Consider the following 12,822-nt stretch of genomic DNA (forward strand, 5'->3'; position numbering starts at 1 on the left):
CACAAGTTTACAAAATAAAACGAAAGTCGTGAACTTCTGTCAACGATCAACATTTTTGAAGCACAATTTAGTGCTGATTTCGAAACCGACCTTCAAAAAATTTTAAGTAGGACAGTTTTTGAGTTTTAGCTCAATATCGAGTTTTACAATTTTTCAAAATATGTAATTTACTAAAATTCAAATATATTGCGTTTTGTTAAACCAATTTTAAATCTTTTTCCATAAGTTAAAAGCTGAATACAATACCATTCGATCATCTGAATACAGGTTTTGCGTCAGATTGATGAAACTCAAGATATTGGCGAGTTTTAGGGACGATCTTCTTAAATTTTTGCAAAATTCCCAAAAATTTTTGAAGAAATGTATTTTTTTCAATAAGAAAAAACCAACTTAAAAATTCTCTCTCGACGTTTATTTGACATATCATATGTAGGCGAGTTACAGTAAAAATTGCAGATCAATCGGAGCATTGATTACGGAGAATGAGATGTTTGAAGTGAGTGACTTTGCTGAAAATTAGAACAAAAATCGATTTCAAATCATCAACCTTGTATGGAAAGTCGAAAAAAAATCCGCTCTACTGTAATTTTTTTCTTTCGCGTTTTCGAATTCAGGGCATGATTCTACACCAAAAATGATCATCAGCTTACCGAGTTCAAAAATGCTGTAAACTAGTGTTATTAGCAGATTTTATATCATTTCCGATTTTTCACGTGATTTCTAAAGTTTTTGTCATCTTGAAGAGGTTTATTTGATTTTTATGTTCAAGATCAGCAAAAGTATAATGATTCATGCTTAGGCATAAGCTCCAACCGTTCAAACATTTTGAAAAACAATAAAAGCCGTGAAACTGTACCTTGTCCATTTTACCCCACCTGTCCACTTTACCCTCACCACCCCTATGTTGAAATAATTGTGGGACTTTGGCAGTCCAGTGCGTGCAACATTTGGACTTTGCGTGCGACCACCAGGCGGCCTTAACCCTCTAATACCCAAATTTTTGATTTTGATCTAAATATCATTTTTCGTCGTCTAAAATCGATTTAAGCATGTTTTGGAAGATGATTCTTTTTAATTCTCGATTTTGTGAATTTCGGTTTTTGATTTTACTAATTTTTATTTTTGAACATCTCTACACTTTTATATTTTTCCTGGAAGCCTATTTGGGATACGGATTTTTTGAGACTAAAACATTTCGAGATTTTACGATTATTGTTGAAATATTAAAATTTTTAATTTTTCCATGGGGAATTTTATTTTCCGTGTAATTTTAAGGAAAATAATTTAAGAGTGTATTCGACTCCCAAACTATTTTACTATGATAGAATGATATGGGAAAAATTTGAAATATGTTAATTGTAGCGATTCAATACAAAATAATCAATGATTTCTGAAAGGTGACAACATCAATTTTTCAATATAGTGTAGAATTAGCATAAGTTAAAATACACATAAATAAAAAAAAATCAATTTTTCAATGATTTAAAAAAAAATGTAAATACGCTTCAAAAGACACCAAAAACTATTTTGAGATGTACAGAATATTCCTTAATATCAGCCAAAAATATAAAAATTTTGATTGCCCACGAAACAAAAATTACAAAAATGCTCGAACTATACCCCGTCTAGAGGCGGGGTTGGGTATTAGAGGGTTAAGTAGTACGATCCAAGGTACGACCCTACCAATACGATAGGAGCATGCTTTGATTATTGTTTTTTCTTGAACTAAATCTAAAAGAGCGACTGAAAGTGAGAGAGTTTGCATGACGTCTACAGTTTTAAAGCTGGGTCAAAGCTGACCCTGTCTCGAAATAAACAAACGGAACTAGATCCGGATACGATTCTGATCAGTCTAATAATAAAGAACTTTAACAATTCAGTCAGACGGCCAGCTAATTTTTTAAATTAAATTCTTCGTTTATCAATAATAAGCCACATCCTGTTAGTTTTTATTCGTAAAAAACAAGCAATATTGATGTGCTCTTTTTCTTTCTGGTTTAACACTTTCTTTGCGACATGATCTGCGCTTAGTGCACACTGGGCCACTTTGGGGACGGATGGGTCATATTACCCCAGCCGAGGAAATCGGCCTTCACGAACGAGTTCTACACCAGCGATGTTGCATCCAGATAGGGGGATTTTTTTATTGCCGTACGGGTTTGGGCCGAAGGGTCTCAGATTTTCATGAAACTTTTTCCACAGGCAGGGCTCATGGATACATGAACAAAAAAAAATTGGGAAAAATTCAGGGTCGCCTATTTTTCCGCAAAAACTCAGGTGGAAATGTTTTGTTTTCCCCTGACACTACTTACTTTGAAAAATTATAACTCAGAACGAAGCATCGTAGAAACAAAGTTCTTTTTAGAAAATGAATGCAAATTTTCTCAGAAATAAAAAAAAAATATTAACTGGAAAAAGTTTCCCACAAATGTTTCCACAGTTTAGAAAATTCGTAAAGAAAAGCCTGAAAAACTAGACCCGAACTCGTGGAAAATTTTCGAAAAAAATATTTTTGGGAAGGTTATTTCATAAGCTTCAATCGCTGAAATTTTTGGAATGCACTTTTTTCGTTTTTGAGTTATGGCCAATTTTGCTGAAAAATGTCCAAATGTACCATAAGAGCCTTTTCTTTGAAAAATCATAACACAAGAACAAAGCATCATAGAAACAAAGTTTTTTTTAATAAAAATGAAAGCAAATTTTCTCAGGAATCAACAAAATTGGCCATAACCCAAAGGCGAAGAAAAAAGTGCATTCCAAAAATTTCAACGATTAAAGCTAATGAAATAACCTTCTCAAAAATATTTTTTCGGAAATTTTCCACGAGTTCGGGCATAGTTTTTCCGGCTTTTCTTTACGAATTTTCTCAACTGTGAAAAAATTTTGTCGGAAACTTTTTCTAGTTCATATTTTTTTTTATTCCTGAGAAAGTTAGCTTTCATTTTCTAAACACAACTTTGTTTCTACGATGCTTCGTTCTTGAGTTATGATTTTTCAAAGTAAGTAGTGTCAGGGGAAAACCAAAAAATTCCACCTGAGTTTTCTTTGAAAATAGGCGACCCTGAATTTTCCTCAATTTTTTTTGTTCATATATCCACGAGCCCTGCCTGTGGAAAAAGTTTCATGAAAATCTGAAACCCTTCGGCCCAATTTGTACGATAATAAAAAAAATGCCCATAGGTGAAAATCCCGTCTCCAATGGGGTAAGCATTCTTGTTACTACTGTTATGGGGTATAATTTGATATATATAAAAATGATGGTGGTCCAGCAGAATATTATTTTTTTCAGTTTTCAAGTTCAATGAAAGCATTGTTCTAGAAAGTTTTTCTTCAATCCATTACGAGAAACTATGCCGGAAACATTGCAGGCCATTTTGATTTCTTTGATTTTCTTTCGTATACTTGTATGTAACTTTGTTTGCATCTTCTAAAAAGTTTTAAATCTGACTTATGCGATTATTTTCATGCAAAGTTTTTGTAAATGTCGTTTTTTTAAATAGGGGGAAAACTGAGATGCAACTTAAATTTTTTCAAGCCTGCGCACTTTAGAACCGGCACACTACTAAACGGCTGCAGATCAAAAAAGATTGGACCTAGGAAAAAATGTTGTAAGAAGCAAATAAAGCTTATTTCAGCCATTCCATGGAAAAACGATATAGTGCAACTCCGATTGTCGTGGAACTTGGTGGGTTCGTAGTTCTTCGAAAATAATTAGATCCGTATTTTTTTCATTTCGTCATTAGGGTGATAAATTTTTAGATAGGGTGGTTCTAAAAATCAAGGTTTTTAAAAACTAAAATTTTTTAAAAAAAATCATAACTTTTGAACCAGTTAACCGATTTTAAACTTCTTTTTTTTCCTATTTCACGGGGATGAACCAGCCTCGGGCTGAAATTCCCCATAATAAAAAGTCAATAATAATAATTTCCTATTTGAAAGCTATTGAATTCTAGTTTTTAGGAAGAATGCGGCGAATGGGCCAAATTATGTTGTTGTGCAAAAAAATATGCAAATAAGTTAGTTTTATCACGTTTTCAAAGTCCCGGGACCAAAAGGGTATCCTGGTGACTTAGTGGGCACTAAAACGATCTGCTTACTTCAAATCTCCAGGAGCAAATGGTGTTTTGCTCTATTTTTCTCCAGAGGGATTTGAGTATTTCAAACATGTTTTGAACTCTTGTAGTTTTCTATGGGGTATATTCATGGTGTGAAATTACTCTATAGTTTTATCCCGAAAGGGTGCGTGCGTTGTATAAAGAAGGAATGAGTTCCTGGCTACCTCGTTCTTTCTGAAATGCTTGAAACGCATTGTCGATTATCACATCAGTGATGTTCGTCTGGCTGACATGGCTATTCATGTGAACTCACATGCCTCCCAATTTGGAATGTCCACAGTGACTCTTCTACACAAAGTTGTATACGTTTTCAAGAAAGTACTCGCTCAATCGTAGTTTTTGCTTGGGTGATTTCTTGAATATTGAGGATGCTTTCGATGTCGTGCCTTTCAATGTCATATTGGAAGTCGCATGACGTCACAAGCTACCTCCAATGAGCTATAGGCTCTCTTTACGCTTATGCGTTTTACAGTGTCCTTTTCAGGGCAGTGATTAAACCCATTGTGCTATGGGCTATGAGCTCTCATTGCGCTTACGCGTTCATTCTTTCTTCTAGGGTTCACCTTTCTCTTTCCCTTTTCTAATTCCCATCCCTTGTCCCATGCTTCCTCAGGTAAATGATGAAATAGGCTTATACATTTGTATGGCGATGGCACAAATGTCCCATATGGAGGATAACGTGTATCTGGAGCCGGCCTTCTGATACCTGATACCAAATATTTTGATACTAGGTACTCTAAAATTGCCTTAAATGGTAAATTCTCGTAAAACTATGCCTTGTATTTCATTTTCCCCAAAAAATCTTCTAAAATGTTTCAATAAATTCTTCTAGGGATTGCTCCTGAAGTTTCTCGAGGAGTTCCTCGATGCAATTCCAGGACAATTTTTCTCAGGATTCCTTCATAAATTCTTCAAGGGGGTTCCTTTAGAAATTCAGAATTTAATTTAGATTTCTGTTCATTAACTGTTTAGAACATTAATTGTGTTAACTTACAATTTAGTTTGGCTATACTTTGAGCGTATTGGACCTTTGTATATGCAGGTAGGCGGCACGGTATTTTGATGTCTAGGATCTGTTGTGATTGGTTGTGGGTCATATTTTAGCAATTCTTCACTAGTTCATACGTACATAAAATTCTGCTTACAATCAGCTATTTGTGATCGGTTCGTGTGTTTGGAAATTGATGATTTTAGTAAATATTAACTAAACCTACACGGAACATGTTACGCAAAACAGGCAGGAAAATATTTGAAGCGGTATGCATTGTTATTCAATATAATACGTGGATTCAGAATGTTGTAGAGGGATTTGAATCTTCACTTGTGCAAGGTTGCAAACCAATACATGATGAAAACACTTACGCCACCAAACACCATATTGCCACAGTCAGTGGTGAAATGAAACACTTCAAGTGGTGAATTAACCTTCATCCAGCCAACGTACATTTTCCACCTTCGGAAAAGCACAAAAATGGTCATAACTTTTATGTTTTTCGATGAATTTTGATGAAATTTTCACAACTTCCCGAAAAACTCTTCTAGTTTATGATGCCGGGGACATGGGTGCCTGGTCCACATGGTTCCGGAGTTATTCCGGATTATCTTGGGGTACCAAAATTGACCACATACTTTGCGCAACGTATATCTCAAGATCCCGATGAGACAGAAGTATAGTGTCTTCGGCGAATTTGTTCAGCAGGTTAAGAACTAACTGGCAACGGCGACTTTGGTTCGTGATTCGGCCGCTAGGCGGCGCCAGAGTCAAAAATGTACAAACCCTCATATCTCAGAAACCTGATAAGATAGAGTGATGCTTTCTTCGGCAAAATTCTTCGGTAAGGTCAGAACTAGCTGATAGTAAAGTCTTTGGTTTGGAATTCATCTGCTAGGTGGCGCATTATGCCTGAAAAATTCAAACACGTTTTTCTCGATATCCAAATGAGGTACAATCATGCGGTTTTCAGCAAAGTTGTTCAGCAGGCTAAGAACTTTCTGGCAATGGCATCTTTGGTTCGTGAATCGTCCGCTAGGTGGCGCCAGGGTAAAAAATCTTCAAACTTCCATATCTCAGAAGATAGAATGATGCCGTCTTCAACAAAGTTCTTCAGCAAGCTAAAAACTGCCTGATAGTTGAGTCTTTGATTCGTGATTTATTCGCTAGGTTATTCGCTACACCGTCTTTGATCCCCTGTAGACAAATTTTGTCACCCCACAATATTGCTCGGTTTTTTCTTCCGGGAATTTCTACAGGAACTCTTCCGGGATTTTTTACCAGGAATTTCTCCGGGAATTTCTCTAGGAACTCCTCTGGAAATGTCTCCGGGAATTCTTCCGGATTTTTTTAAAGGATTTCCTCTATGACCCACATCAGGAACTCCTGCGGAGATTCCTTCAGGAATTCCTTCAGTAATTTCCCCAGGAATTCTTCTAGGAGATTCGCCAGGAGTTCTCCAGGAATTCCTTTGGATTTCCTCAGAGAGTTTTCCCAGGAATACTTCCATGAGTTTCTCCGGGAATTACTCCATGAATTGATACGGGATCTTGCTCAGGAATTCTTTCAAGATTTTTTCCGGGCTGGATTTCTCCGAGATTTTTTCTAGGAGTTCCTCCAGGAATATCTCCGGGAATGTCTCCGGGAATCCCTTCGGAAATTTATTCGAAATTGTCCGGGAAACCCTCCAGAAATTCTTTCAGGAATTCCTCCGGGAATCCTCCCAGAAATTCCTCCACGAATTTATTCAGGAAAACTTTCGGTTTTTTGTTAAAAAAAATCCACTTGGAATTTCTCCAGGAAGTCTTTCTTCAAGAAATCTTCCGTGACTTTTTTTAAGAAAACCCTCTGAGAATTTCTCCAGGAATTCCTCTGGGAATTTCTCTAGGAATTCCTCCTTTGTTTTCTCCAGTAATTCCGCCGGGAATTTCTCCAGGAATGTCTCAGGAAATTCTCCCTAGAATTTCTCCAGAAATTCCACTAGGAATTTCTTCAGGAAATCCTTCCAATTTTTTTCCTGGAATTCCACTAGGAATTTCTTTACGATTCCCTCCAGAAGATTTCTCCGGGAATTCTTCTAAGACTTCCATCAGCAATTCCTCCGATGATTCCTTCAGTAATTTCTCCAGGACTTTTTCCGGGGTTATTTCCAGGAATTCTTTCGGGTATTTCTCCAGGAATTCTCCCGGGGACTCCCCAGGAATTTCCTCAGAGGATTCCTCCAGAGATACTTCCAGGAATTTCCTTCGCCGAATTTCCCTTCGGGGAAGGAGGATTCCATGAAGAATTTTTCGGAGGAATTGCTGGAGAAATAACCGGCGGAATTCATAAAGAAATTTCCTGAGGAATTCCTGGAGGAAATTCTAGAGGGATTCTCTGAGGAATACTTTGTGAAATTCCCAGAATTTCCAGGAAATCCAAGATTTCCTTCAAAAATTCCCGGAGGAATTTCAGGAGAGTCCCCGGAGGAATTCCTGGAGGATTTTCAGGAAGATTTCCAGAAGAAATTCTCAAAACAATTCCTGGAGGATTTCTTGGAGAAATTCTCGGAGACATTCTCGGAGGAATTCCTGGAGAAATTCCAGGAGGAATTCCCGGAGGCATTCGTAAAGGAAGTCCTAGAGGAATTCCGGGAGAAATTCTCGAGGGTTTTGTGAGAAAAAAATCACGGAAGACTTCCGGAAGAGACTGCTAAAGAAATTCCCAGAGGATTTTCTTGAAAAAAAAAACCTACAGTTTTCCTTAGAAAATTCCCGGATATATTCCTAAAGAAACTCCTGGAAAAATTCCCGGAGAAATTCCTAGAGAAGTTCCTGGAGGAATTCCTATAGAACACCCCGGAGGGATTCCTGAAGAAATTCCCTGAGGAGTTCATGGAGGAATTCCCGGAGGCACTCGTGGACGAATTCCTGGGTAAATTCTCAGTGAATTTTCCGTAGAAAATCTTGGAAAAAAAAGTCCGGAGGAATTCCTGGAAAAATTCCTAGAAGAATTCATGTAGAAATTTCCGAAAGAATTCCTAAAGGAAATCCTGATGGGAGTCCTAGACGAAATCCTGGGGAAGTTTCCGGAGAAATCCCCGGAGGAATTCCTGGAGGATTTCCTAGAGGATTTCCCGGAGAAACTTCTGGAGGATGTTGTATGTAGTAGAATTGGGTTCTTTAGGGGTATCCAGATTAATGCATAATCGGAATCTCCGTCCAAAAATTAGTCGAAATCCAAAATTTCATCATTTTTGGTGCCCGGGAACTATTTTTAAAATGCATTTAAAGTTTGTATGGAGAAAATTTTTTGTTCGGGGTGAACTTTCACTTTATCGATTGAACTGTCATTCTAGCCACGGAAATTGAAACTGTTTTGTTTATTTAACCATCAAAACAAAGGAATTGGAACGCAATAAAATCACCTAGTACTCAGAAAAATGAGCTCTTTCGATTAGGCTAAAGAAAATGGCAATATTTAATTCACTAAACAACCCAATTCCCGGAAGATATTCCTGAAGAAATTTCTGGAGACAGTTCTTGAGGAATTCCCAGTGGAATTCTTGGATAAAGTCCCGGTGGAATTCCCGGTAGAGTTCCTGCAGAAATTCCCGGAAGAAAAAACGGAGCAAATAAAACAATATTATAGGGCGACAAAATTTGTCTGCAGGTTGTCAAAGACGGTGTTAAAGTATTGCCTCTTGTACCACCGTACTCGACCATCTACTATCCTACCAAATGGCTCTTAGCTTGCTGAACAACTATGCTGAAAATGGAATACTTCTTGTTCATTAGGGTGTTCATACAAATATTTTCTTAATACTGGACGGAACCTATCGAATAATATCAGATCCAAGGACTCCAGATACGTCTTACTTCCTTTTAACTTTCGGAACAATTTGCTGGACGTTTTCAGATTTTTTAGATAACATTGTTTGAATGTTTTGATTGATGGTGTCACCTAGCGTCACCATTGCCGGATTGATCTCAACCTGCTGAACAAATTTACAAAAAAACGCCATGCTTTTAGCTTATTACAGTAACGAGATACACGTGTTTAAATATTATACACAAGGTGCCATCTAGCGAATAAATCACGAATCAAAGACTCAACTATCAAACAGTTTTTAGCTTGCTGAAGAACTTTGTTGAAGACGGCATCGTTCTATCTTATCAGGATTCTGAGATATGGAAGTTTGAAGATTTTTTACCCTGGCGCCACCTAGCGGACGATTCACGAACCAAAGATGCCATTGCCAGATAGTTCTTAGCCTGCTGAACAACTTTGCTGAAAACCGCATGATTGTACCTCATTTAGATATCGAGAAAAACGTGTTTGAATTTTTCAGGCATAATGCGCCACCTAGCGGATAAATCCCAAACCAAAGACTTTACTATCAGCTAGTTCTGACCTTGCTGAAGAATTTTGCCGAAGAAAGCATCATTCTATCTTATCAGGTTTCTGAGATATGAGGGTTTGCACATTTTTGACTCTGGCGCCGCCTAGCGGCCGAATCACGAACCAAAGTCGCCGTTGCCAGTTAGTTCTTAACCTGCTGAACAAATTCGCCGAAAACACTATACTTCTATCTCATCGGGATCTTGAGATATACGTTGCGCAAAGTATGTGGCCAATTTTGGTACCCCAAGACAATCCGGAATAACTCCGGAACCATGTGGACCAGGCACCCATGTCCCCGGCATCATAAACTAGAAGAGTTTTTCGGGAAGTTGTGAAAATTTCATCAAAATTCATCGAAAAACAAAAAAGTTATGACCATCTTTGTGCTTTTCCGAAGGTGGAAAATGTACGTTGGCTGGATGAAGGTTAAATTAGTATGGGAAATTAACCGATTGCAGCGCCACGATGTTGCCAGTGGTGTTGTCGATGAAATATTCCTTACACAAAATTCAGATTGGACTTGGATATCTGTTCTCTGTGGTGGAAATTATACATGTTCTTTATCAAAATGTGAGTTAAATAAACGGGTTAGTAGATAAATCAATTTCAGCATCAGTTCCACAGTAAGTCAATAATAACTGAAATAATTACGGTTAGTTTTTCAAATTAGTTGTTCACGTTTCGACAATCATCCAAAGAATACATATTTTCGTTTGACAAGCTATGTGATGACGGGGCAGTTGTCGTAGCGGTGGTGGATTTCAAACGACTGCCTATTCGTCTGACGGGCCAATACGAATTTCACCTCTTCTTTGGTCAGCCATTTCTGAGATTCCTTCAGTAATTCCTCCGCAGATTTTTCCAGGAATCGATCAAGAAAGTTCTCAAAAATATTGTTTTCCTTTGAGTTACTTGCAGATCTCCTGCATGATTTTTTTTTCTGAGAATTAGGGAAGTATCATAGAGTGTCTCTTTAGGTACCTAATCTACTAGGTATTCATCCAGGAATACCTCAAGGGACAACTAAAGATTCTGTAATTTCTGCAGAATTTACTAAGACAAATTTTTGGATTTTTTTTAAAAAGAATTCGTGGAGCAATTTTTAGAGTTATCCTTACAGGAAATTCTGGAAATCCTCAAGGAATCTCTGTATGAACTCTTGTTGTAATCTCTGTAGGAAATCCTGCTTGAATCTCTGAATGTAATAATGGAGGAATCTCTGGAGAAATTTCCTGCAGCATTTTGTAAATGAATCCCCTGCCGAGATTCCTGAACCAATCTATAACAATCTGAATTAGTATTTGAAGATAAAAATATCTTCTCAAAGGTATTTCAGAATTTATCCCAGCATGCACTTCTGAAAGAATTCTGAAAAATTTCTGAAAAAATCTTTTGTAGAATCCCTGCATAAATCTGAGGAAATACTTTTGAATGAACCTATCGAGGAATGTCCTTAAAAATCTCCAGTGAAAATCTTGAAGCAATGCCAGGAGGTATTGTTTTAGAACTTCCTGGAGAAACGTCTCGGAAAACTCATGTTGAAATTCCTTCAAACATATTTAGGAATTTATAGGCAAATTCCTGGAGAAATTCTTAATAGCATTCCGGAAGGATTTTTTGGAAGTATGACAAATTTATGAATTTCCTGAATACCTAGACAAACTTATAGACAAGCGCCTGCAAAAATGACAAAAAACTCTTGAGATGTTTTTAAAGGAATCTCCATAAAATTGACTAGGTAATATGTTTAGATAAACTTCTTAAAGAATTCAAGGAAACTCTGTATGGACTCTTGCTGGAGTCTCGGGAGGAAATTCTGACTGAACCCTGAAAGTAATAAAGCAATCTCTGGAGGAATTGCTGCATGATATTCTAAATGAATCCCTGAAGAAGTTTCTGGACACGTTCTTGTGGAAATTTTCAATCTGGTGGTATACCTGAGCAATTTACTGGAGCATCTGAAGAATTTCTGAAATTTTCTGGAAATAAAAAAAAAAAAAACAAAATAGTATGTGTGCCATCAGTCTTCTCATTTTCATCCTATTCGAAAACAAGCGATTACGGCACCGATTGACTCCGTTCTTTTTATTTTCATGGGTGCTCACTTCTAACAAAAAATACAAAAATAAGAAACAAAACAAACAGCGCTTCAGTCCTTTGTTTTTCGTGGCATGAAAATGGGAATAAGGAAACGGTAAGGAAAGAATTGTTAGAACACTTGACTATCACGCCGAGGACCTGGGATCGAATCCCACTCCCGACAAACTCACAAAATGTGATTACTTCCTTCGGAAGGGAAGTAAAGCGTGTGCCCCGAGATGAACTAGCCTAGGGCTAAAAATCTCGTTAATACAGATAAAAAAAGGAAAGAATCTTTGAGTGAATTTCTAAAGAAATTACTGCAGGAAGTTTTAATGGAATCATTGGAGCAAGCCCGTGCACAAGGGGAGGGTTTTGGGGGTTAAACCCCTCTCATTACCGACGGTTCATACACTAGGCGCCCCTCCGCCTTTTGCCAAAATTGGCAAAAATCCCTCCCTTGGCGCCACTTCTGTGCACGGGCCTGCATTGGAGAATTATCCGAAGATCTGTTATGAACAAATCTCTGGAAGAATAAATAAAATGATTCCTGGTGGAGTTTCATATGAAACCCATAGAAAGTTACCTAAAAAAATTCTTGGAGAAATTTTTGAAGGAAAATCTGAAGGAACACCTTCTAAGAGACAAACTAGCCAGTCTCTATAATATCGCTAAATCACCTTTTGAATTAATAATGGAATTTCTGAGCAAAAAAATCGTTTGAGTAGTTTCTGTAAGAAATCTTGGTATATCCATGAATCAATTTTTGAAGAAACCCATTGATGATTTCCCTGGACTTAAAAACCTTGCTTATCATTATAAAGGATTTTCAAAAGCTTTTTTTGCAGCAATCCTCAGGATATTTTCAAAAAAAAAATCCCTGGAGTAATTTCTGATAAAGTTTGTGGATGATTTTCCAAAGAAATTCTGTAAGAACTGATGATTTTCTTAATAAATAGCTGAAATCCTAATGCCTGAAGGAATCCGTGGATGATTTCTTGAAAGAATTATTGTACGGAATCTAAAAAAAATCGATACAGAATGTTTTAAGTAAACCCATGGAAACATATCCACGAGAATTCCTGGAGAAATTTCTGGAGGGTCATCTAACGAAAATTCCGAAGGAAATTGTAGAGGAAACTCTGAAGCGATCCATGAAAAATGTTCTAAAGAACTTTCAAAAGAAATCCGATAGGAATTCCTAGAGGGCTTTCTAAAGGAATCCATGGAGCAATATCATTATTACTTAATACC

The 12,822-nt window shown here is 37.1% G+C and overlaps 1 protein-coding gene across 1 annotated transcript in view; it reads left to right on the forward strand.

Moving 5' to 3' along the window:
- Positions 1-12,822, forward strand: part of LOC109430547 (uncharacterized) — a 776,197-nt gene that overhangs the window by 424,034 nt on the left and 339,341 nt on the right. The gene's annotated exons all lie outside the window — the stretch shown is intronic.

The sequence above is a fragment of the Aedes albopictus genome, chromosome 2, assembly GCF_035046485.1.
Source record: "Aedes albopictus strain Foshan chromosome 2, AalbF5, whole genome shotgun sequence".
NCBI classification, from domain to species: Eukaryota; Metazoa; Arthropoda; class Insecta; order Diptera; family Culicidae; genus Aedes; species Aedes albopictus.